Here is a 27,930-nt window from a genome sequence, read left to right on the forward strand (position 1 = left end):
TGTGTGTCTTTATTCTCCCTTCTCACATCATCTCTAATCTAAGTTTTCTTTGGTAGCTCTATTCAAAAAGAAAAAGGAATTGATATTTTCAGGCTTTATTGAAGAATAGAAAATAATGTTCTAATCAAAACCATAGAAATATACATATTTTAATCCTCAGGAAAATATATTTGACAGGTAAAATACAGCATTTCCTAGTAACAATGTTTTTTTTTTTATTTCATCAGTAATATGGATTAAATGTCCAAGAAAACTGACCTTACTATTTTTTTTTTTTTGCTTCATATAGAACTAATTTTTAGTCCTAAATATATAAATTCTGGGAAATGTACTTAGAGATAGAGTTGGAATTTTTTCAAGTAGAATGTAAACAAAATGTATAAATTCAAATCATTTAAACAATTTTAATTATAGATTAATCTCCAAATTTCAAGAGAAACAGATATTCTTGCAACAAATTTGGATGAATGATACACTGTCTTGTTACTTGCTATAAAAATTTTTAATTTTAAGATAAAATGTTTTACATTAGGTTTGATAATGATTATCTGCTACCAAAGAAGAAAAATTAAGCTCTATTACTGCAACTTTTCTGAAGACTGAAATTATGACAAAATGAAAAGTTAAAAACAAACTACTGAAAAGTAAAATGCTCTGATTTAGGCATAATCACTATTAAAACATTATATTCTTTGTATCTGAAAAAAAATCTTGACTAAATTAAGTACCATCCCTTTCTCTCTCTCTCTCTCTCGCACGCGTGCGCGCGCACACACACACACTCCTGATATATCTAGTGTTCATGTATATGTATGTGTGTGAGTAATCAAATTACCTCTTTCTTCACCATTTTTTGTGAATTTTTACAGTATCTATAAAATATTCACCATTCATGGATATCCTATGACAAGGCCCTTAATTAAAAAAAAAAATAAAAAGCATGGTTATTGGTCCATGTACATCTAGGAATTTTCTATATATATACATATACATACTATCACCATATAGAATGGAATAAAACGCTTGAATTCCTAAGTTCTATAGTCAATAACTTATTTTCTTTTCACAAAATTCATATGATTTTTGTATTGCATAGACACTGCTATGAAAGAAAACATTTGCAGTAGACATTGTATAAGAAGAGTGAAGTAATAGCACCCGAGAGGTACATCAAGTTCTAAATTTAGAAATATTGGTGTAGTTGTTTGAGTGGTGTAAATTTTTATTCCATTAAACTCATCCCCAGAGGCAATCATTAATTCTTTGTAATGTTCTATCATTTAGAGAATATTATAAGACAAGAATATGCTAAACAGCATAGAGATAACTGCAAACATGAGCATGGAAGAACTAAGGAAAGATATGTAGAAAAAGAACACTTATAAAGGTCTTTCTGGAAGTACAAGGGAACCTTGGTGAAGATTTTTCATGGTTTTATTATTTAAAGTCTATGATATATACTCAGTTTTAATTATGCTGATTTACATAATGTTTAAGCGCAGGATGGTATACAAGAAACCATCATTTAGGTCATACATAAACCTTGTCTGCTGGTCATCCAAATTCATCAAAATATTCTCTGTCCAACCTCTGTGTACAATGCATTAGTTTTTGCAATGAGTTAAAATGTCTTTAAATTATTATCAATTCAGTTTTCTAGATTTGGAAACATTTCTTATTATTGGTACCATAGAAAATAACTTAAAATAGTAAATTATTTGCATGGAAAATTAATAGATTTTCCATTTTGTTTGCAATTAATTCATATAACTACGTAGAGTAGGAGATGGTCACACCATTTTCCCCATAAATATCTTGCTGTATACTCTAGAGAAACTAGAGGTAGCAAAGATATTAGTAAATCTAGATTTTATTATGAGACAATTGTAAGAATTTTGCTCCACTAATGAAAGGGGATTGACTCAACTTTGAGCCATTCTTGAATTGTATATATAACTACGTTTCCTTAAAAAAAAAAGAAAAAAAAAAGTGCATGACTTCCATCCATCCAAGTATTAAACTTTATTTGTGCTTTTTGGTTAGACATAAGTCACATAAAGAAATTATTTATTTAGACTCTAATTATTATTCTATATTTTAATATTTATATTTCTCACATTATTATACTATTATATATCATATACTAATATAAGTATTAAATTATCAAAAGACTACATTTGAGAATAAAACAAACTATTTCTTCTGTATATATTCAATATTGAAATTAATGTGAATCACTAAAAATATTATTACATATGAAAACAACATTTCACATTCTGGTGCTGTGAATAAACATAATCTAGTTGGTTGAAAAGGCTATTTATTTGCTTTATTATTTGAGTAGTGGCAAACATTTAAGAAAGCAGTTTTTATATCTGTGGTCCTAATTCCATATCAGAAACATCAATAATAGTAATAAAATAAAGAAAAATTTAAAAAATTATTAGATATATTTAAAATATATGTCACTACTTGTGGATATATTCAATCTTATTTCTAGGAGGTATCAACTAGTGTTCATGAAAAAAGCCAATAGTAAATCACTGAAAAGAGACAGAAAAGTTAGAAGTTATCTACTGAGAAGTCATATACCACAATTCTGCACAACCAGGAAAATCTTTTAAAAGCAGTGGCAAAATACAAAAATATTTCAATATAATAATAATTCATATCACTACTCAAATAATCAACAAAATATTTCTAAATTGAAATAACAGCAATAGCAAAATCACCCAATATTTATTTGCCACTAACAATTTTCTAAACACTTTTCTTGTATTGTCATTTAATCCTCATACCAGTCCTAACATGTTGTCTCTGTTTAACTGAACATAGAGCAGTTAAGCTAACAGGAGAAAATTTTCAAAAATAATGGTAAAAGCAGACTTTCAATCTGAATTTAAATCTCACAGCACACTAGGATTTAGACCAAGATTTGTGGCTTAATTGTTCTGGGATTTGGGGAAATTGTTCTTTAACACCTCGCCTCAGTTTCTTCATAGCATCATTACTTTATCTGCAAAAATGTACAGTTCTGTTAAAATTACATAAAATTACATCACATATGTAAAGTTCCCACTCTACAATTTTTTAAGAAAAGCAGTTGTTCAATGCATAATTGCTTAATGCCTAACTCCATTATGTTCAATGCATAACTCCATTAGTCTCAAAGGAACCTGTCCTGCTACTACTCTTCCCACTGCTGATAGCCTTTAGTGTGTCTCTTCACAAATATTGCACTCTGATTAGTAAGTCATAGGAGTTGTATTTGCAGGAATATGCTATAGAGAACAAAAATACGGAAACTGAAAATATGCATTTTAATCCTAGCTCAACCATCATGTCATCATGAAGGAGAGACAAGAAAAGAATATAAAACACAGAACTCAAGGCAGAATGGGAAAGTACCATCTCACATCCAAATACCATTAATTCTAAAAAGCATTAGAAAAAATGAATTATGCCTGGAGACAAGGTAAAGATTCATCTATTTATCTATCTATGATATTATTAAGGAATCAGCTCTAGTTAACACAATATTTTCCAAATTATTTCATGTTTTCCCCTTATCTTTATGTATGTCATCAAGAAATACCTCTAAAGGGGTGCCTGGGTTGTTCAGTCGATTAAGCCTCCTACCTGGGCTCAGGTCATAATCTCACAGTTGGTGAGTTCGAGCCCCACATAGGGCTCTGTGCTGACAGCTCAGAGCCTGGAGCCTGCTTTGGATTCTGTGTCTCCCTCACTCTCTGCCCTTCTCCCACTCACGCTCTGTCTCTCTCTCTCAAAAATAAATAAAAATGTTAAAAAAAAAAAAAAAAAAAAAAAAAAAAAGAAATACCTCTAGGGATGCCTGGGTGGCTCAGCCAGTTGAGCGACCGACTTCAGCCCAGGTCATGATCCTGTGCTTCATGGGTTTGAGCCCCGCATTAGGCTCTGTGTTGATGGCTCAGAGCCTGCAGCCTGCTTCAGATTCTGTTTCTCTCTCTCTCTGTCCCTCCCCCACTCTCTGTCTCCCATAAATAAACATTAAAAAAATGTAAAGAAATACTTCTATAATTCCTTTATTTTACATTTCAATTAATCAGTTTATGGTATCTTAAATTCTGCTAAGAATTGAATAGAATAAGAGAAAACTGATGTCTAGTGTCAAATAAATCACATAATGGTGAGTACAAGATAAAGATTACTAGAAAATTGTTTCATGTATGGTTTCTGCAAGTAGTGAATATTGATAACAGGCCAATTGGTTTTGCAATGTTTTACTTTGATACTGATAGTTTAAAAAAAATTATTTTGAACGAGACTGAAAGTGGGGGCAGAGGGAGAGGGAGAGAGAGAATCACAAGCAGGCTCTATGCTGAGCACAGAGCCAGACATGGGGCTTGATCTCATGACAGTGAGATGGTGCCTGAAACAGGTCTGGATCTCACCACTGTGAGATCATGACCTGAGCCAAGAGTCTGTTGTTTAACCCAATGATCCACCCAGGTGCCAGACATTGATACTCTTTAAAGCAGACATTCTCATATATATAAAAGGAGATTTCAATGAATGAGAGTTGCAGGTCAAATGATATAATACTAGCAAATCCACACACACACAAAAATCATGCTTATACATTATTGAAATACCCTAGTCTAAATTAGAGGGACTTAGTTTGGTTAACTAGTAATCAGGAGAGTGGGGTTTAAGTCTAAGGTTAGTTTAGACAAGTAAACATTACTGAGCTTCAGTGTTTCTTCAGTAGCATAAAGGCACTGAAACAAATTCTAATATCTCAACAAGTTACATTATATGGTTTTAAAACTCATTAATAAAATGAAAAACAAATATTTTTAATAATGTCAAGTCATATAGACCAAAGTCAATATTGCATTTTATGTGGTATTTTAATCCATGGTAATATAAAATATTACAAATGCCAGAGATATAATTTGAACAAAGATAAGTGATTTCTTGTAATCCTTCATAATGCCCATGTCAACTACTGGGGATTATAAAACAAGAAGTAGTAAACACATTATTTCTGACAAAGAAACTAAATACCAGATATTCTGCTGCTCTGACATTTCAGAAAACTGATACTCAAGATTATATTTTTAAATGCCAGCATGCTATTACTTTATGTGCTATGTGAATGCAGTTGCATGCATTCAAAAAAAAAATGATGGAATTTAGTTTATCTTAAAACAGAGCATAATAAAATAATTATAAGTTAGAATAAAATTAACAGGACTATGTCCCATTTTAGTACAAATATAGGGAAATACACTTTTCATTCATAATAATTTTGTTATTTTAAATATTTTCTAAACATATGGTTTTACTCTTATTCAAATACATTTTTATGCATTTTAATTGTCTTATTGTGAAAGCTATGTATCTGAGGGCAATAGAAAGAATTCGGAATTCAAGTGTTACATTATAGAAAAATAACTAATAAACTAAATTTTCTGCAGGAAATTCAAATGAACAATTCTAAGAAATTTTAATGATAGTCACTAAAATCTCAGTCTAGATAATTATATATTTGATTTGAAAAATAAACTGTAGCTTTTAAATGTTCTTCTAAAATTTTATGAAAGTACAACAAAATTTATGATAGATTTAGCATATAACACAATCATGATACACAGAAATACTTATTGAATAATTATTACATTAAACTTTTATTATAAAAGGATATAAAACTAGTATTTTGTTTTACTTTTATGAAATGTAAGTTTAATAAAAACTGATGGCATATGCAATAAACATTTACAAAATTTAGACAAGTCTATGTAAGTAGAGTGTAAGTATATGTGTATGTGTGTGTGTGTATATATATATATATATATATATATATATATATATGTTTGTGTAATGTATATGTGAATGCATATGTGTGTACATATAATGTGTTGTATTTCAGAAATGCTACATTAGAATTTTAGGTTGATTCCTTGGAACTCTTTATTCTAGAAATATATAAGTATCTCTAAAAAATTTAAAGCATATTTAAATCGACTTCTGACTCAGGAGGTAAACCTTGACAAAGGTAAAGATCTTCTACAGAAATTTCTAGTAAGCTAGTACGTACTTACAGAGTAGGTAAATCCTTCACCCCTTAGTAAGATAAAACTTCTCAGAATAAATTGTGTTTAAGTACTATCCATAATTTCCTTCGAAGTCCATGATGTGGCAAGCTTAACAGCCTTTGTTTTTGCAACCTAGTTACTTTTCTCAGGACACATGTGTTAAAATAACTCAAGAGAAGCTGACAAACTGGGAGGTCTGACAAACTAAAAATTCTGTATGTAAAATTCCCTCTCTCTCTCTCTTTGTAGGCATACATGTGCACCTGTTTCTTTCTCTGTCTCCAACCCCATTGGTTTTTTTCTATAATAGTTGTTATGGATTGGTAAAGACAGGGCAATGCTTTTGGGTGGTTTGCTCTGCCTAGGAAATTAGAACCTTGAACTCCAAAAGAATGAAAGTGACACATCTGAATTCCAGGAGCACATTCTAGTTTTTCCCTACAATTATCAAGTACAGTTTGATCTAAACAATATGATAAAACTCATGAAAGGCAGATACATTGTATTTATATATCATTTCATACAAATGTTATATTTCACACTAAACAATAAGCCACCTATTACAAATATTTTCCGTATCAATAAAATATATCAAAAATATCAATAAAATGTAAATGTAAAAAAATTAAAAATAATAATTAAACAACAATAACATTAAAAAATTGTAGGTTAATACCAAAAGCCCATTGGTATCAATATTTTGAAGTCAATAAAAGAATCACTAATTAGGGAATTAAAAGTTTGAAATGAGAGTCACTACCAATAACATATGATTCAATTCACCAGGAAAATATGATAATTCTAATTTTTTATGCACCTAATTAAAAGTATCTCAAAAATATAAAGCAAAAATTGACTGAAGTAAAAGGAGACACAGATCCACTATCCTAATGGGAAAATTTAACTCATCTCTCTCTGTAAATGATAGACATTAAATATCAGCAAGAATTTTAAAAGTTCAACATAATCAACACCTAAATATAATCGATAAATTATCCAACCTTACACCTAATAACTAAGAAAATATATACCCTTTTCTCTACCATGCAAGGTCCACTCATGAAAACCGTTCTCATTCAAATCTCGAAAGCAAGGTTCAAGAAATGAAAAAAAAAATCATATGTTAAGTTACAAATAAAGAATACACATAGTTTTGGAAAATTCTAATTGTTTGGAAATTAATAGCTATCCCTATATAAATTAAAGAATAAAATATTTTAAATAAAATCAGAAAGATAAAGAAATGACAAAGTTATACAATAAAACTTGTGGATCTAATTAAATTACAGTAGAGAACTTTCTATAATGCAACTTAGCAAGTTAGAAAAACTAAAACAGAATGTAATAAAATATCAAAGGACAAAGAGAAAATTATAAAAATAAAATTAAAAATATATGATCAACATATCAACAAAAGTGAGATTCACAAAATAAGATTCATAAATCTTTAAGATTTACAAACTAAGATCAATGAAGAAAGAGAGAAAGCAAAAAACAGATCACATTAGGAAAGCAAAATAGTGTGAAAAAAGGGGACAGCAATATTAAAAAATAATGGATGGAAATTGTGAAAACTTTATCCCAATAAATTCGAAAAACATAATATTTGCCAAAACTGACTCAAAACAAAAAACTTAAGTATTACTCTAACCATCACAAAACCCAATATGGTTTCTAAAAATCATCCTATAAAAAAGGGCAGGTCCAAGCAGTCCTACCTTCTAACATTCAAGGAACAAACAAATCAAATTCACCACAATTATTGTAAAGTCCAGAAAGAGAACACATCTATGTTACTTTAACCAAATCTCTTAACCTTGGTACCAACATAAAAATAATATTAAAGGTAGAAATTATAAGCAAATCTCACATATAAATATAGATGCAAATATCTTAAAATAAATACCTTCACACCAAATTAAGAACAAATAAAGGTGATAACACACCTTGAATAATTTAAACTTACCACAGGAATTTACTGTTTTTAAGCATTAGAAAAAAATTATTATAAACTGACTAATTTGTATATGAGAAAATCAAGTAATCATCCCAATGGTTACCAGAATGGGGATTAAGGAATCACAACCTGTTATGTTAAAAAACATCTCACCAAAATAAACAGAAAATAGAGTTTTCTCAATGTGACAATCCTTAACCATTATAAAACTGGAAAAAAAAACCACATAATGTGAAATATTTAAAGTATTTATTTTATGACTAGAAACAAGTAAAAGGCATCCATTTTTACTGATGTCATTTCATATTCTGCTGGAGACACTGTCCAGTGCAAGTCAAAGAAAATGAAGGGGATAGGAAAAAATAAGTCAGATCCTTTTTTATAAATGATATAGTAAAAAGAATCTACAAGTAGATTTATAAAAATTTTAGATTGTACAAAATTATTAAAATTAACACTGGAAAATTTGCTTCTATACAAAATTAATATTTGAAATTTTATTGCACTTTAATGTTAAAACTACAAGCATTTCTAACATTTACTTAAAATATATCACTTAACATAGAAACAAAACCTCTAATGTACCTAAGGGGTAAAATCTAAGAAAATGTGGGTAAAATTTTTACAGAGTAAAATGAATTTATAATATTTATATATAGTTTATATATTTTATGTATAGTTTATATTGAGTATACATAAAAATTACTGATATATATTGGAGAAGACATTAATAAATCAAGAGATATGTACTCATACTCAATATAACAAGATCCCATATTTATCATAAATGAGATATAAATTCAATTTAATTCTAATCAAAATTTCAACAGGATTTGATAGAAATTAATAAACATAAATTTAAGTCACAAAATGCCAAGAATAGTCAAGGATTCCCAAAGAGTAAGACTTATCTGCCACATAACTTTCAAGTATTATTTTTAAAGATGCCATATATGTCAATGTCATATGACAGCACTTTAATCAATGCTATTTTCAACCCATGTGACTGCAGAATTTAGAGCTGAGATTATATATAGGATTCCTATAAACTTACAAAAAAACCCCATAAAGTATCCAGATGATAAATGGACATACACAGAGGCAATTTACAGAGAAGGAAATATGAAAGCCTAATTATTTTTATGATATCACCTATTGAAATGTCAAATACATGTAACTTAAAATATAATTTTTAGCAATTCACACATATGTGATGACGTTGTCAAGAAAGACAAAACATAAAACAAAATTGAGGCTAGTAGTCCTCTAGATGGAAGAAGAGGATGTTGATTTTTGTCAGGGAAAGGCCAGTAGGAATTCTACAATGACCACAAAGTTCTGGATTAAAGGTGATTAGTGGGCACACAAATATTTTTTTCTTATTCCTTATGTGTCACATGTTTCTTATATTTTTATTATATATTTTCATATAAAATGCACAATTTAAGGAATATCATGGTAAATTATTAAAAAAAATTAAAAAGACAAAAACGTAGTATAAAAAGTTTCCAGAGAGACCTTGCTTCAGCAGCACATAATACTAAAAGTGGAAAGACACAGAGAAGATTAGCATAGTCCCTGGACAAGGATGACACAAAATGCTTCCAGAGAGAGTAAACCTCTTTACTCATAACAAACTCAACCACAGTAGTATATACCACAGAAAGCTAAATAAAACCATTTTCAGAAATGCAAGCAGTGAAAATCTACCATGCAATGACTTTCTAAGAGTGAACTACTCCTAAGTGTATTCTTGCACACTAATAAATTCATCAATGAAGAATCATGAAATATAAGAAATAATGATGAGAAAGAAAACTGGTAAAATGTATACTTAATACTAATAATTATTAACAAAAAACAAAACTCAACAAAACAAAAATGGGCCTTTCTCTGATTTTTCATTCTGAATGGAAATAAATTTGATTCAAGACTTAGGTGGTCCTATTTTAGTGTATGGCACAAGATGTATTTTCCACTGCAGGTTCTGCCAGAGTCTTTCATTGGCGATACAGACTGTTCAAATTATACACACACAGCAATTGTGTGTGTGTGTGTGTGTGTGTGTATGTGTGTGGCTGTGCACACACACTACAGATCCAACAAATCCTAAAGAGAGCCTAAGTAGAACACACTGTACCCTCCTTTATACAAAGGTGTTCTGGCTAAGCTTCAGTAAGTACATGTAATATTTTTAATATTTGCTATCTAAATGCTACATGGGAAGATGAAGGGTTATGTTGATCAAATTCTGTATCATTTTAACCATCCTCCTTCCTTGCTTGGCTTTAGTATACACAGGTTGATTAGTAATGTAGTTTCGAGTATTGTGCTTACTCACAAGATCACAATTGGGGTTAAAAAGAATAAGAATCTTCATTTTTTTTCAGCAATTTCAAGGTATTAGTTTCAGAATTCAGGCCTTTTCTAGGGCCAAGTAAGATGTATCTCACATCGAACTTATTTCACATTTGGCCTCTGGCATTAAGGGGAATATAAGGTCCAGCAAGTCCATTGTTTGAGATTTCCTTTGAAATATTAGGTAACAGGTATGGATTGAATTATCTTCCCAGATGCTTTCCTTCAATTCTTTCTGTATGAAATGCTAGGGTTCTGTTATTTAAGACTGCAACATGAAAATAGAGCCAAAAATATATTCTGGTTGTTTTGGAGCAATGAAGTTTAACGAAGGCCCAGTTTATGAAAAATTTGAAGATGGTAAAAAATTGTGAGAAAGACCCTAAAGCACACTTTACGTTGAAATTCTGAAGGCTTAGGGAATGTACCAACTGGAACTGAAGTCATACCGTAGAATAAATATTGCATTATTGAATATCTGCTTATATATTTGTATCTTGTGAATATAATGTTGCTGCCATGAAACTATGCGGGTGCTTAATAAAAATCATTTCACTTGAAAGATGAGCCAGTATGGAGCTGTTGCAGATAGAGGCTAGGATATAGGTTGACACAAAGAAAGGGGTTATGAAGTTTAAATGAGGTGAAAAGAAGGAAGCTTCTCTTCTGCCCTCAGCCCTCTCCATGTTTTCTACTCACTTTTCTTTCATTTTTTTATACAAATTCTTGCCAAAATTAAGTTGATACTTGATTTCCTTATCTAGTAATCTATGCATGTAATGCTTACTGGTCATAAGCCTGTAGAAGAGGAGGGGTCAGTGGAAGAATACACTGCTGGGCTACTCCTTAGACACTGATGCCATTTAGAATTTTTCAAAAATAGGATGCTTATGCTTTTGATTTGGTGATGCTGCTAGATTTTGTTTCTGCCACTATTACTGGAAGGAAAAACGACAGTGGTCCTACAAATTTCTAATTTCTATTCTGACATATATGCCCAGGGGCATATCACTCTCCCCCCATTGGAGTTGCTTAAGATTTTATACTTCCATAAAATCTGGACTTGGTATAGGAGAAGATGTCTACTCTTGTAATCCAGATGTTTGCCTCATATTCTGCTCTATTTTCAAGGATGATAAAGAGCAGGGACATCCATTCTCTTATGAAAATCGTTTATCCTCAGCTTTTCAGCCATTTACAAGATTCCAATGGAAAAAAAGGATATTTATCATGTGCAAATTACATAATTTTAACATGTTTGAATATTGTAGTCAATTTATATATATGTGCATATATATATACACTTATATACATAGAAAGTGCAGTCTTTGTCAGAAAATATATATTTAAATTAGCTATATTGATAAAAACGACAATTATTGGAAGGATTTAGAGATATTGTTCAGAATCCAAGAAAAGAAATGTAGCAAAAATCCATGAGGCTCTGGAATCAGGAAATACAATGTTGAGAACTCAGGGCATAACATAATACAGATGTTTAGGGATTAAAGCTTTGGATAGTGGAAGCTTGTTAATATTGAATCACGAATAGGTCAGTTCTTTATTAACTAGAAAACAATATACAACTGTAGTGAGTTTGTCATAAAGGGTATCCATATTATATGAAAGGATAGAAATCATCCAAAAATGTTCTCTAACCCCTTCTACATAAGGATTTCCTTGGTATTCATACATGTATTGAAGGATTGACATTTAATGCTCAAACTATCCATATATGCATACATACACCCCTATATATAACTAATTGATTGAAGTTTTCATTTTCCTGATCATTGTTTTTACATATAAACAAAACTTGCATTTCTTCTCTATTTTTTGCTTCTATAAAGCTGAAAGTTGCTTGGATTTTCTTAAGTTACTATGTAACTTTGATAATGTAGGCTTTCCAAATACTACAAGACATGAACTATATTATTTTTCTTAAAAAAATGCTTCATGTTTGACATTGTCAACGTAGGTTTGATGGCTAAGTCACTTACTATTGAATTTTGGTACTTCAGGTTAAGGGAATTTAAGATTTTCTATAGAAGAGGTGACAGTCATTCTGCAGCAGTTCTTGAAAGCTGATGAAACCACCTAAGTGACAAAAATGGGGTCCGGTTGAAGCTAACCAATTTTGAAAATTGGGGGAAGGGAGGATGGCTAAGTGGATAAAGCATTACTAATACAGTTCTAAGTAGGGTTCAATTTCACAAGAGATGTCAGAAATCCAAAACCACTACTCTGTGGGTTTACAGTGTGAAGTTTTCTAAAGTTTCCTTCTAAAGTTTGCCTACCAGTAAGATGGGATTAACCTAAGGCCCATAAACATCCAGAATTTTATTTGTATTATTTGTATTTGTATTATTTGTATTTATTTGTATTATTTTTTACACAAAGTTTGGTCTCTTTGAGAACATGTTAAATCCAGAGAATAGATGAAAGTAACTCTTAAGAAACATTACTCAAATTCCCTTGGCAACATATATCTTTGTCAAGTCACAAAAAATAATTTGCTAAATCTTGGATTATTCTTTTTTAAAAATAAGAGGGGAGTAATCATTTTAAGATAGAGAATTGCTCAAAAGCTTATAAATAATGTGGAATATCCATTTATCTCTTCTGGTCTTTTTTCAGTAATTTTAGTATTTTTCATCATGCTCTGTAAGATCTATTTTTAATCTATTGGACAATAATTCATGAGAAATTTGGAAGAACTCTGGTGTTTTGATCTTGAATTCAATATGGCATCTGGAGAGATCTAATAATTTTTAATAAAGCACAGCTTCCATTTCAACCTTCTCCTTGTTAAATGATTTATTTTTAAAATTTTTCTAAATTTAAATTTTTTTTTCTTATTTGAGAGATAAGAGAGAGAGCAAGAGCAGGGAGGGACAGAGAGAGAGAGAGGAAGAGAGATCTCAAGTAGCCTCTGCGCTGACAGCCAGGCTCAAACTCACAAATCATGAGGTCATTATCTGAGTGGAAATGAAGAGTCCTACTCTTAACCCACTGAGTCACCCAGGTGCCCATTCTTGTCAAATGATTTAAATGAAACTCGTGACTTCTTCAGCCTAATCTGGAGCCTCATACGTGATAAAATCAAAATTGCCTATGGAGATAAAGTATAATATGTTACAAATGAATAATATTTTTAGGAGAGAATATTGAGGGGGGTAACTAAAGAGTAACTCCTAGTTTTCTTATTAGACAAAAGTATCAGAGAAAAAATAACAGGAAATCTACTCAAGGTGCTGAATCTGTTCAAGAATTAACTTTATGGTTCTCAAAAAGTTATAAGCTAAATTTATACATTTCCTAAGTTATTACATGCAAAAGGAGATAGTTGCCACAGTAATTACATTTGTAATTCCTATAGCTGGCAATAACCAGAGAAGGAAGTTTCATGGTGTATAGAGAGGGTAAAAGAACATGGAATGGTAAAGTTCAGCCTTTGGATAAAGGAAATGAAAAAAAAAAAAAAGCCTGGGCATTCGAAATATATTTTTGTGGAGAAAAAAGGTAAGATGTGGTTTTAACTGATACCACAATTAAGCACCACACAATATGTTTGAAAATCTAACGATTTATCTAAATAAAAGCATCCTTAAGACAATTTCAATATAAATCATGTCCAAAATATTTACCTTGAATGTTCCTTGGAATGCCTATGTGAGTATGTCAAGTGATATGGATCACTACCTTTCAGCGTAGGGATTTTTATGTAATTGAACCACAGTTGATATACAATATTAATTTTACATTAGGTTCAGGTGTACAACAATGTTTCAACACAGAATAGGGCACTTTGGCTTTGACTAGCTATAACTTTTAGAAGATGTTCTCCTTAGATCCAGGATTGCACAAATATCAGTATCTCTTCAACTTCAAATATATGCAGAACCAGAAAAAATTGGGAAGATGGAAATTAATGTGTACTGCTGATTCCCAGTTCAAGTATAGATCTGGAGATATGAATGAATGAATGTTAAAGTTGATAAAGAACTGAAAAGCTGGGTAGAGAGAGTGGCCTAAGATTGAGGAAAAGCAGCAACTTCTCTGGTAGCAGTTGTTTACCACTATGGTCAGAAAGTAGGTTATGGGGCAGATTTTTTTTTTAATTTTTTTTTAACATTTATTTATTTTTGAGACAGAAAGAGACAGAGCATGAATGGGGGAGGGGCAGAGAGAGAGGGAGACACAGAATCGGAAGCAGGCTCCAGGCTCTGAGCCATCAGCCCAGAGCCTGACGCGGGGCTTGAACTCACGGACCGCGAGATCGTGACCTGAGCTGAGGTCGGACGCTCAACCGACTGAGCCACTCAGGGGCCCCAGATTTTTTTCTCTAACACATTGCCATGGGAACATCATTGCCTACTCCTGCTCTTTCCGGGCAGAAAAAAGATACAAAACTAACATAATGCTAGCACCAGAATTGTTGTGAGGTGCAGGTAGCAATTAATGCAGGATGATTATTCTTCTCCTGACCTTTATTCAAGGCTTACAGCCAAACCAGGAGAACAGCTTTAATGGGAGTCATTTGCTAAACCACCTAATGAAAGTGAAACAAAGATGATCAAGATTATGACTATGTGAAGTCTCCCACCCATCAGAAGCCCTACTGTAATTGCATGTAGGTAAAGTGTATTAAGAATTTTAAAACAATGCATTTTGCATTTATCGATTTTTTCTTTTATTCATATCATTTATTGTTTCCTTTAGAATTTTCATAGACTTTTTGTGTGTGTATGCACAGTAATCCTATAATTGTTATATTTTCTCCCATTTACTACTTCTAAGAACAATATACTCTAGTATAGAATTTAATTTTTTTTGGTTTGAATTATTTTATTTCTGATAGTTCCCAATTAATTTCATATTGTTGTCTTACCTTCTCATTAATCATTGCTCGTAAAAAAGTAGCAAAAAAGAAAAAGCTGTATGCCAATTGATTCAGTTGATTTACCAGGGAAAGTAACTTCCTCTTAGGAAGAGAAATTCACTTTGTCTTAAAGTACGTTAACAGAATAATGGGGTAGTTGAGCATGAAAGATGAGGCCTTCTAAACATAACCCAGATAGAAGGTGTTTACTTTACAAAAAGTCAATTTCTCTACGTAAGAAACAAACAGGAATTTTTTTTTTTTGGAGTTGGGGCTGGGGGTGGAGAGGGAAGGTGATGGTTAATGCTGGAGAAAGTTATCCTAAGAGGCAAGAGTAAGACACCAATAAAGGGCATAAGAAAGCCAGGGAAAAATTATCTTTTATGTGTAATGGACATCTAATTTTGGGAGAGTGATATTTAGTATGTAAGGTCTTTGTTGCCACATCTATTGTTATCATCTGCTAGCCCCATACTTACAAAGAAAGACATTTGTACCGCTAGTTTTGTTTAATGGCATAAATGATGTTTAATTGGGAAAATGGTAATTATAAAGAGGACAGAGAAGGAATTTCAAAAGGGGGCTTAAGGTGAGCAACACTTGTGAAACAAGCTTATAAATGAATTAACCATTAATATCTATCTCCTATTAATACTGAATCCTTCTGAAATTCAGAGTAATAGAGAAAATCTCAAAGATGATTTAATTATACTTAAAGATTTCTTATTTAGATATAAAGGGCATCCAATAATGCTGAAGGCCTAGAATCACCTGGAATATGTTTATTTCATAAAGAGCTCTTTAATTTTCAAACAAATAGAGTTTTTATTTGTTGCCTCTGATTTTCTTTAATAAAGGAAATGATCTGGAAAAAAAAGAATGGCCATCAACTATATTCAGCATGCTCTGTTTATCTCTTCAGAAACTTCTCCTTCATGATGTTTCCCCCCATCACCCCAGTGAAACATGCAGTAAGTATGTCTGTGTCTCAGATATCTTCTTAGAGGGTACATCAGTCATATTGGTTTGGGACCCACCTTAATGACCTCACTTAGCCATAATCACCTACATAATTTACTTATCTCCAAATACAGACACATTCTGAGATACTGGGGGTTAGGATTTCAACATTTGAATTTGGAGGGACACAATTATGCCCATGAAAATGGACATATGAAACTAGTTTATTTCACAGATTTAATCACTCAGAATCCTAAAGTGCTGGGTTTGGAACTCACAGCTTCAGTAGAGGAATAGAAGAATTTTACCATCTGATGTGACTTTGCTCTAATTATATTTTAGGACTACCATGAAGATATACTAAAAATTCTAACACCCTGGAGGAGTCTAAAATCCCATTCAGTTGCAAATCTTCCTGTCATGGGAGTTGATTGCCAGCTCTAATTTTGAGTGAACGCATTAAACATGATGGTGAATATCAATTAAAAAAATCTACTCTCCATACTACGTGTGTCTATTTCCATGTGTGTTCTTCCCTAACTTACATTCCACCTACACATAGTTGTTTGTGGCTTCTATTTTGTCAAACTCTTAAAACATTCTTAGTTAAAATCATCTATTTTTTTTTTCTACTATCCTACCTTGACCTTGTCTTCAGCTCTTGCTCCTTAAAGATTGGGATGTGGGGGGACACTTCTCTTCTTTACCACATAATTCTTTGGTCAGGAATTTCAGGATTTCCTCAAAGTTTGCAGTTCTATGTTTGACATTCTCTAATTTCAACACTGATGTTTTTCATTTTATATTTTCATATTTTTGTAATTTGGGTTGGTTCTTGTATGGATTTGAAAACTTACACTTATTCTAGGCTATTATTCCCAAGAATTCCCCCATTACAAGGTTTGTATCTATCTGAATGCCCCAAAGATCCCAAAAATACCAGTATTCCGGTTCCTAATTCCTAGTTTTCCCCATTTTTAAAACAGTCCTCCTTGACAGTTTGAATTTTAGCAGATAAACTTGTGAACATGAAGTAGTTTTGAGTTAATTCAAAATCATCATCAGGGAAGAAAATTCTTGTCAATAAAATTAAAATCTGTACCCATCAATACTAGTATAGATCATTTCCCTTTAACAGATTGCTTTTGAATTTCAAACATTTTTTTTTCAATTTAAATATTAAGCATTTACAATCAAGTGCTAATTTATTTTCAATCCTATTTCCACTATTTCCCCACCTTTCTTCTTTAATCCAACATTGTATGTCAACATTCCTTTTCTTCCAAAATATATTTTATCCTTCCTTTCCCTGGTATTTTTACAATACTATTTACTTGATCTGGAATATCATATTCTTCCACTGTATCTGTTAAACATTTTTATATCCCCCAGTGTTTCTATTTAGGCAGCTAGCCTCATGAAGAATTTCCAGTCCATCTTCTATAATCTGAGTTTAAGGTCTTAAGGGGCATCTACTAGAGAAATGTTGAACTCTCCTTATCTTCATGAGCAGAAATCAGCATTAAATACGGACAGCAGTGTAATTCTTCCAAAGGAATTATATTTGAACTCTCTATCAATTCCTCTAATCAGGACTGGCTCCATTGATGAGTAAAGTTGCACAGTGTCCAGCACTTAAAAAGGCTCTACACTTGGGGTTTCATGTTCTATAGACATCATTTAAAAATTATCTTTGAATTGGTGTTTTATAAATGAGTCCCATTAGACAATGCAGGACTGGAATGGGTAGGATCAGATTTAAGTGAGAGTCTTGCGGTGTCTGGGGCTGGGCAAGGTTGCAGCCTCCCTGACTCTGGCAGTTAGCTGAATAGTACCTTCCAAGGGGATTTGATGGGGAACTCTTCACACATTACCCATCCAGATACTGAGTGCATCCCAGTATGGAATCTGCAATCCTTTGGAGGTCTGCAGGGTTAGGGTGGTGGGCTCTGGAGAAAAAGAAACTGATTCCCTGCCCCAAACCAGGGCCCTGCATTTTCACTTTGTACTGGGCCCCGTAAATTATATAGCCAACTATACCTCCAATGAATACCAATTAATCTAAAGTAATAGGGGGAAAGGAGGGGAAAAAAGTATTAGGAACTCCTTTTCTCCCATTCACACAGTTCAACATTTAAAATTAAGTAAGAGTATCATGGGTAAAAAGGCACTTCACAGCCACTGTCTGTATTTTTTGTCATTTGAATGGTTTCAATAAATATTGTTACTCTGTTAAGTTGAATTAATATAGTTCTGAAGGTAAGATCTGTACGTATCTGAATAACTAGAAAGCAAATATAAGTGTATTCTGAGAAAAAAGAAACAAAGATTCTCTAAATAAAAGATATATATATATATATATATATATATATATATATATATATATATATATATATATATATGTTGTTTAAAAAAGCAGATGATGTAACTGGTACATTGTAAGTGTTGATGGTTAGTGAGAATAAAAGACTTTTTAAGGAGATGGGGGTGAGGTCTTTGTTATATAACTATATATCAGAAAATATCTCTCAGTGCTCAATAAAATTCACAACCACTTGAGCAGTAATTTTGTGAAGAGTAACAAAGGGGGACCTACCAAAGTAGTGCACTAGGGTGCTGATCAGTGGTAGCCTATGAAGCCAGCATAGTCGAACTGTGTTATTTCACCAGGACTAAGAACTCAGCCCAAACATGTGAGCTTCCTGTACCATCTTTGCTGCAGAGAAGAGGATAAAAATGAACTATCACTAAAAATAAGGGCAGACACTTAGATATGATTAAATATGTTATGGACATATCATATACACCATAAAAACTATACTGAGACAGATACTATTAACATACAGATAAGGAACCTAAGGCACAGAGAGGTGATTTGCACACCACACAGAGATTACAGGTGGAATAGCCAGGATTTGAACTATGTATGACTCTTCATCTCAGGACCTATGCCCTTAACCTCTACGTCTCTATCTCTCTATTGATTCTTAGTTTCCTAATATAGGTGAATGTAATTTCAAGTTTTTCCTCAGACAACATCTGACTTATACTAACTTGGATCTTTTTTCTCTCATTCTTAGTCAACATGGGGAAACAGCCAAAAATGCAACACCATTCTAATACGTTAGGAGTCCGTCCTCTCTCTCTCTCTGTCTCTCTGTCTCTCTCTCTCTCTCTCTCTCTCAATTGCTTGAAAGCGTGTAGTCATATTTCTGATAGACCAGTAGCAATAAGACTAGATTTTTGAAACAGTTTATACTATAGTTATTTTATGTTTATTTTAGTCTGCAATTTGTATCTTTTGAGTGATATTATAAATGATGATATTTGTTCAGGATTGGTCAATATGATATTTTCCAATTAGATAATCATTTTAACTTCTACATCATTTTTCGTAGTATATTGTCCAAAAATGGGTAAAGGTATTCTAGATTAGACTTCGCAATTACTATTATACTGAGATTGTACTGAGGACTCCACAGCATACCATTTGACAGGTGGTATTTATTAAATACATGACATTAGAGAAGGCAGAAAATAACAAAGGCAGAGACAGACATGATAAACATGTCTGTATTTCACCTATGATTTTTAGTTTTCAGTGACTTTGACAGTTAAGATAATGCGAGGCTAGTGTCACTGCTGAATTTTTTTTTAAGTTTGTTCAGAAATTCATTTTTCTTACCTTCGAGTTAAAGAGTCAGTGTTTCTAGCCAAGATAGACAATAACAGGGTCACACAAGTTATAGGAAACTACAGAATATAAATTATTTTTGTGACTTTGACTAAAAATAAAAACAGATTCTCATATTGGTGTATATTTTAAAAATACTAGAATGTATTAAACACTTATTATGTGTCAGGAAATATGATCCTAAAAAGACAGCACTCTCTCTGCTTAAATTGCCTTAATATATTTTCTTGATCTACCCTAAAAATACACTCTCTCATTCTGTTATTTTTCCCTGCTCTGACTTAACATAATCATATATTCCTTTTCTTTGACTTTGTTTGCATAAAAGTAAATGATGGTTAATCAATCACCCTTTTCTCCGTACTTTCCAGGAGTCAGCCTGCCTTTGCACTCAACCAACTTTCCTTCTCTAGACAAATTTATTACGAGTAGCTCTGCTTCTCTTTGGAGAGGTGTGCAAGAAGTCTAAAACTTCAACTGAGGTGTGCCCTGCTGAACCTTATTCAAATCGCCTGGGGATCTCACCGGTGGATGTAGATAAATAGCCATGGCCTTTGCAGTATGAGCTCTTGATATTCTGTTGGCTATATTTAGCTTTACCTTTTATTGCAGGAGATGCTGAAGCTGAATGCAATCTTCCTGATGCAATGTTGAACAAAATAACATGTCCTACTTTTCTTTTTTTAAAGCTGTTGATTTCAATAAGTCCCACAGAGCATTTAGGCGTGAGCTTCTAGCTTTAACTTAATGCTAAGTAGACAACACTGGATAAACTACCCTGACTTCCATTTGGGATTAAAAGCTAGGACAGGAATAGTAAATATTCAAACTTAGATGCATGTGGTTGTCCCCAGACTTAGGAATCAGGGTCCTATATGGTGTCACATGAATTCTAGGTTTATAAACTATGTATGAGAGCCAAACATAAGTTTTCCCATGAAAAGGTGTCTGATTTTATTAAAACACAAAAAGAACTGATGGCTCACTCTGTTGTGAAAATATGCCAATTTCTTAAGTCAAGTTAGTTAAAATACTCATGAAACTATTGCATACCCGAAGGATAAGAAAGCAATTTAAAAGGCCTGAAATTAAGGCACTGCCCCTGGAAACCAATAAATCAACGGGAAACTAGAGTGGATTCTGTCGTACTGTCAGAATGAAAACGAAAAGGAACGCAGAAGACACATAAACTAAAAGTGGAAATAGTTTTCCTTAAGACAAATGAGAAATCTTAAGAGACAGATTAGATACATATAAAATGAAAAATGAGATACTGATAGCCAAAAAGACCAATATAAAAAAAAATGTAGGCTTACATTACTGCTTTTAGGGAAGACACTGGACAATGTGTCTTAATTAGTAATGTGGTGTGGGATTAATAAAGCATCACATTCTCAAGACAGCTCTCTTTTGGTACAATTGTGGTATTCAAAAGAAAAACTGAAACTAAGTGATTTGATTACTTTCGTTTTCTAAGAGATAATTTGCACATGTGGAAATATCCCTCAAGATATTTTAAAGTATCATAGATCAAATGTTTATGTCAATTTAGTTTAAATGCAAAAGGCATGGATTCTGAAATAGAATGCTGTTTTGATAAATAAATTTATAAATAAATCTAATTTTATTTATTTATTTATTTACTTATTTATTTATTTATTTATTTAATGTCAGTCTCTGCTAGGCTCCTAAATACCACCAAATTTATATTCTGGGACATAAATTTTGCTGGGAAGCTTGTTGAGGGCTAGGATTTAGCTTGTTTTTATTTATTTATTTTTTATATTTTAAATATTTGGTAGTACGGGGCTGGTGCAGTAACAGTTTTATTTCACATTAAGCTCTATAAAAGTGATATTCATGAGAGACTTGGCACTGGTTCTAAACAATTTCTGATGTCCTAAACAACTTAGCACCACTCCATTGAGAAACACCTAAGACTGAAATTTCCATTTGAATCCCAACTTTACCTATGCTTTGATCCAAATTTATCATACTAGAAAATAAAAGCTAGAACTTGGCTTACTAGGTTAACATCATCAATTCAGTCCACCAGCCATTTGCTGAAGTTCCAGTATCGTGTATTTTTTATTGAGGCTTTCAGCACTTGATGCCAATGCCAAAACTGTTCAGTTAAGCTGATGCCAAATTCTTGCACAGAAATTGTGATACGATAAATGTTGTAGTTGAACCCATTAAGATTTGGTATACTTTGTTATTCAGCAATAGTAAGTGAAGCACAGAGCAAAGAATTTCATAAAAAGCTTTGGCTTGCAATCTTAATATTCTGCTTTGTTGAGCTAGTCTGAACCATGGCGTGAATTATTTTAGCCGCTCTTCAGGTCCTCAATTGTATGACAATGCAGTATAAAGGTCTGCTATGATTCTAAACCCTTATATCAATCCTGGATCTTAAAATCTGCAGAAATTTAGAAAGGAAGAAACAACAAACTGGACCAAACCATTCCACTCACAATCTATACATACTCAACCCCAGAAAAAAGTTTTTGTTTTTGTTTTTTTTTACATTTTTCTCACTGCTGTGAACACAATATCTTATTCCACATCATTACCCTTACTAGCACTCTGGTACAGAAAAAAAATCCATGATATTTGTGTATTTATTACACAACAAAAACTCGACTGAAACACTTATTACTTTTTTTTCAATATATGAAATTTATTGTCAAATTGGTTTCCATACAACACCCAGTGCTCATCCCAAAAGGTGCCCTCCTCAATACCCATCACCCACCCTCCCCTCCCTCCCACCCCCCATCAACCCTCAGTTTGTTCTCAGTTTTTAAGAGTCTCTTATGCTTTGGCTCTCTCCCACTCTAACTTTCTTTTTTTTCCTTCCCCTTCCCCATGGGTTTTTGTTAAGTTTCTCAGGATCCACATAAGAGTGAAAACATATGATATCTTTCTTTCTCTGTATGGCTTATTTCACTTAGCATCACACTCTCCAGTTCCATCCACGTTGCTACAAAGGGCCATATTTCGTTCTTTCTCATTGCCACGTAGCACTCCATTGTGTATATAAACCACAATTTCTTTATCCATTCATCAGTTGATGGACATTTAGGCTCTTTCCATCACTTGGCTATTGTTGAGAGTGCTGCTATAAACATTGGGGTACAAGTGCCCCTATGCATCAGTACTCCTGTATCCCTTGGGTAAATTCCTAGCAGTGCTATTGCTGGGTCAGAGGGTAGGTCTATTTTTAATTTTTTTGAGGAACCTCCACACTGTTTTCCAGAGTGGCTGCACCAATTTGCATTCCCACCAACAGTACAAGAGGGTTCCCATTTCTCCACATCCTCTCCAGCATCTATAGTCTCCTGATTTGTTCATTTTGGCCACTCTGACTGGCGTGAGGTAATATCTGAGTATGGTTTTGATTTGTATTTCCCTGATGAGGAGCAACGTTGAGCATCTTTTCCTGTGCCTGTTGGCCATCCGGATGTCTTCTTTAGAGAAGTGTCTATTCATGTTTTCTGCCCATTTCTTCACTGGGTTATTTGTTTTTTGGGTGTGGAGTTTGGTGAGCTCTTTATAGATTTTGGACACTAGCCCTTTGTCCGATATGTCATTTGCAAATATCTTTTCCCATTCCCTTGGTTGCCTTTTAGTTTTGTTGGTTGTTTCCTTGGCTGTGCAGAAGCTTTTTATCTTCATAAGGTCCCAGTAATTCATTTTTGCTTTTAATTCCCTTGCCTTTGGGGATGTGTCAAGTAAGAGATTGCTACGGCTGAGGTCAGAGAGGTCTTTTCCTGCTTTCTCCTCTAGGGTTTTGATGGTTTCCTGACTCACATTCAGGTCCTTCATCTATTTTGAGTTTATTTTTGTGAATGGTGTGAAAAATTGGTCTAGTTTCAACCTTCTGCATGTTGCTGTCCAGTTCTCCCAGCACCATTTGTTAAAAAGACTGTCTTTTTTTCCATTGGATGTTCTTTCCTGCTTTGTCAAAGATGAGTTGGCCATACGTTTGTGGGTCTAGTTCTGGGGTTTCTATTCTATTCCATTGGTCTATGTGTCTGTTTTTGTGCCAATACCATGCTGTCTTGATGATGACAGTTTTGTAGTAGAGGCTAAAGTCTGGGATTGTGATGCCTCCTGCTTTGGTCTTCTTCTTCAAAATTCCTTTGGCTATTCGGGGCCTTTTGTGGTTCCATATGAATTTTAGGATTGCTTGTTCTAGCTTCGAGAAGAATGCTGGTGCAATTTTGATTGGGATTGCATTGAATGTGTAGATAGCTTTGGATAGTATTGATTTTGACAATATTTATTCTTCCAACCCATGAGCATGGAATGTTTTTCCATTTCTTTATATCTTCTTCAATTTCCTTCATAAGCTTTCTATAGTTTTCAGCATACAGATCTTGGACATATTTCGTTAGATTTAGTCCTAGGTATTTTATGCTGCTTGGTGCAATTTTGAATGGGATCAGTTTATTTGTCTTTCTGTTGCTTCATTGTTAGTGTATAAGAATGCAACTGATTTCTGTACATTGATTTTGTATCCTGCAACTTTGCTAAATTCATGTATCAGTTCTAGCAGACTTCTGGTGGAGTGTATCGGATTTTCCACGTACAAGATCATGTCATCTGCCAAAAGTGAAAGTTTAACTTCATCTTTGCCAATTTTGATGCCTTTGATTTCCTTTTGTTTGATTGCTGATGCTAGAACTTCCAGCACTATGTTAAACAACAGCGGTGAGAGTGGACATCCCTGTCGTGTTCCTGCTCTCAGGGAAAAAGCTCTCAGTTTTTCCCCATTGAGGATGATGTTAGCTGTGGGCTTTTCATAAATGGCTTTTATGATGTTTATGTATGTTCCTTCTATCCCGACTTTCTCAAGGGTTTTTATTAAGAAAGGGTGCTGGATTGTGTCAAAGGCCTTTTCTGCATCGATTGACAGGATCATATGGTTCTTCTCTTTTTTTTTGTTAATGTGATGCATCACGTTGACTGATTTGCGAATGTTGAACCAGCCCTGCATCCCAGGAATGAATCCCACTTGATCATGGTGAATAATTCTTTGTATATGCTGTTGAATTTGATTTGCTAGTATCTTATTGAGAATTTCTGCATCCATATTCATCAGGGATATTGACCTGTAGTTCTCTTTTTTTGCTGGGTCTCTGTCTGGTTTAGGAAACAAAGTTAATACTGGCTTCATAGAATGAGTCTGGAAGTTTTCCTTCCCTTTCTATTTCTTGGAATAGCTTGAGAAGGATAGGTATTATCTCTGCTTTAAACGTCTGGTAGAATTCCCCTGGGAAGCCATCTGGTCCTGGACTCTTATTTGTTGGGAGATTTTTGATAACTGATTCAATTTCTTTGCTGGTTATGGGTCTCTTCAAGCTTTCTATTTCCTCCTGATTGAGTTCTGGAAGCATGTGGGTGCTCAGGAATTTGTCCATTTCTTCCAGGTTGTCCAGTTTGTTGGCATATAATTTTTCATAGTATTCCCTGATAATTGTTTGTATCTCTGAGGGGTTGGTTGTCATAATTCCATTTTCATTCATGATTTTATCTATTTGGGTCATCTCCCTTTTCTTTTTGAGAAGCCTGGCTAGAGGTTTGTCAGTTTTGTTTATTTTTTCAAAAAACCAACTCTTGGTTTCATTGATCTGCTCTACAGTTTTTTTAGATTCTATATTGTTTATTTCTGCTCTGATCTTTATTATTTCTCTTCTTCTGCTAGGTTTAGGCTGTCTTTGCTGTCCTGCTTCTTTCCTTTAGGTGTGCTGTTAGATTTTGTATTTGGGATTTTTCTTGTTTCTTGAGATAGGCCTGGATTGCAATGTATTTTCCTCTCAGGACTGCCTTCACTGCATCCCAAAGTGTTTGGATTGTTGTATTTTCATTTTTGTTTGTATCCATATATTTTTTAATTTCTTCTCTAATTGCCTGGTTGACCCACTCATTCTTTAGTAGAGTGTTCTTTAACCTCCATGCTTTTGGAGGTTTTCCAGACGTTTTCCTGTGGTTGATTTCAAGCTTCATAGCATTGTGGTCTGAAAGTATGCATGGTATGATCTCAATTCTTGTATACTTATGAAGGGCTGTTTTGTGACCCAGTATGTGATCTATCTTAGAGAATGTTTCATGTGCACTCAAGAAGAACGTATATTCTGTTGCTTTGGGATGCAGAGTTCTAAATATATCTGTCAGGTCCATCTGATCCAATGTATCATTTAGGGCCCTTGTTTCTTTATTGACCGTGTGTCTAGATGATCTATCCGTTTCTGTAAGTGGAGTGTTAAAGTCCCCTGCAATTACCACATTCTTATCAATAAGGTTGCTTATGTTTATGAGTAATTGTTTTATATATTTGGAGGCTCCTGTATTCGGCGCATAGACATTTATAATTATTAGCTCTTCCTGATGGATAGACCCTGTGATTATTATATAATGCCCTTCTTCATCTCTTGTTACAGCTTTTAATTTAAAGTCTAGTTTGTCTGATATAAGTATGGCTACTCCAGCTTTCTTTTGACTTCCAGTAGGATGATAAATGGTTCTCCATCCCCTCACTCTCAATCTGAAGGTGTACTCAGGTCTAAAATGAATCTCTTGTAGACAGCAAATAGATGGGTCTTTTTTTTTTTTTTTTTTATCCATTCTGATACCCTATGTCTTTTGGTTGGCTCATTTAGTCCATTTACATTCAGTGTTATTATAGAAAGATATGGGTTTAGAGTCATTGTGATGTATGTTTTATGCTTGTAGTGATGTCTCTGGTACTTTGTGTCACAGGATCCCCCTTAGGATCTCTTGTAGGGCTGTTTTAACACTTATTATTTCTGATACCTGTTTAGCTGATTACGTACTTTTTTAATGTAGATAATCCTATCACCTGTAGCATGGGAAAAACTCTTCTAATACTTAACTCTTACATAATTTTCCTATAATTGCACTGACTAGTACTCAAAGAAAATGTAAATAAGAATAATACAAATTATAACTGGGAATAGTTTTGTTAAAAACTTTAATGTAGCTACCTTTAAGGTCCATAGTTCAGGGCATTATATGCTTACTTGTTTTATGTATTCCATGTGTGATTCATTTTTATAAACTGCAAAAAATAATTCCACTCCTATCATTTTATCAGTGGACTTTTTAAAGTTTTTGTTTTGCCCAGTAATCTCTTTTCCTATTAAGATGTTGTGGCTGGAGGAACAAAATAGATGGGACATCATACAGGATCTCCATTACACAGGAAGTCCAACTGTGCTTCTGACTCTTCTTTTCCATTCCTGTTTTGGTGTAATGCTAATTTCACCCTGTCAAAGCAGAGTCAGCAATTGTGACTTGACACCTACTTTGGTTTTGATTTTATTACAAAGATTTTAGAAGACAAGTCATGAAAAGCATAGAAAATGCTGAATTTTATACTGCTAGCCTCCTGTCTTTTTCATTGACATTTTCTAAAAATTTAAATGTAATCTAAATTGGATATGGCTCCAAAATATCTTATTCCAAGATAGTAATAGCTTCTAAGTCACTAATCCACTCAAAGCTTTTCAACTCCTTCATTACTTGGCCAGACAGTACCAATACTAATCATATCCTTCTAAAAGTACTCTCACCCTCAAACACTATAAAACAATAGTATTGTGACATGTTTGTACTACGCGGGTTGTTTCTTTCCATTTCCATGGTCACCTTCTCTGTCAGCTGATATTTAAAAATTGAAATATCTCTAGTCCTTTTTTGTGCCCCCCATGCTTTTCTTTTCTCTTTTCCTTTCCTCTGTCTGCCTTATCCCCCAACCCAACTATATAAATATTCCTACCTACAAGGAGATCCTATCTACTCCAATGGTTTAAACTCCATCACCACCATCTCTTAAATATCCATCTTAGGCTTTGAGCTCTCTTGAACTCTGATCTGAATATTCTACTAGTTCTTCATATTCTTTGATTTTTCTCCTTATAAATACTCCAAACTAACAATGTCTCAAGCTAAAATTTTTATGCTCCTTTCTAAA

General features: G+C 33.1%; 1 long non-coding RNA gene and 1 other non-coding gene across 9 annotated transcripts in view; both read left to right on the top strand.

The window, feature by feature from the left end:
• LOC123593072 overlaps positions 1–27,930 on the top strand; it is a 66,952-nt gene that overhangs the window by 12,480 nt on the left and 26,542 nt on the right. For 2 of the 8 annotated variants that reach the window (XR_006710102.1, XR_006710097.1), the window contains 6 exons: positions 1,097–1,165; positions 1,285–1,415; positions 3,331–3,475; positions 14,895–15,028; positions 16,135–16,248; positions 16,580–16,741. This is a non-coding gene — a long non-coding RNA (uncharacterized LOC123593072). Of the gene's footprint in view, positions 1–1,096; positions 1,166–1,284; positions 1,447–3,330; positions 3,476–13,774; positions 13,918–14,894; positions 15,029–16,134; positions 16,249–16,579; positions 16,742–27,930 lie in introns of those variants that run through there. The other 6 variants (XR_006710104.1, XR_006710101.1, XR_006710099.1 and 3 more) reach the window with 5 other exon arrangements.
• Positions 9,557–9,662, top strand: LOC123593960. Its single transcript, XR_006710634.1, has one exon. It is a non-coding gene; the product is annotated as a U6 spliceosomal RNA (small nuclear RNA).

The sequence above is a fragment of the Leopardus geoffroyi genome, chromosome D4, assembly GCF_018350155.1.
Source record: "Leopardus geoffroyi isolate Oge1 chromosome D4, O.geoffroyi_Oge1_pat1.0, whole genome shotgun sequence".
Taxonomy (NCBI): domain Eukaryota; kingdom Metazoa; phylum Chordata; class Mammalia; order Carnivora; family Felidae; genus Leopardus; species Leopardus geoffroyi.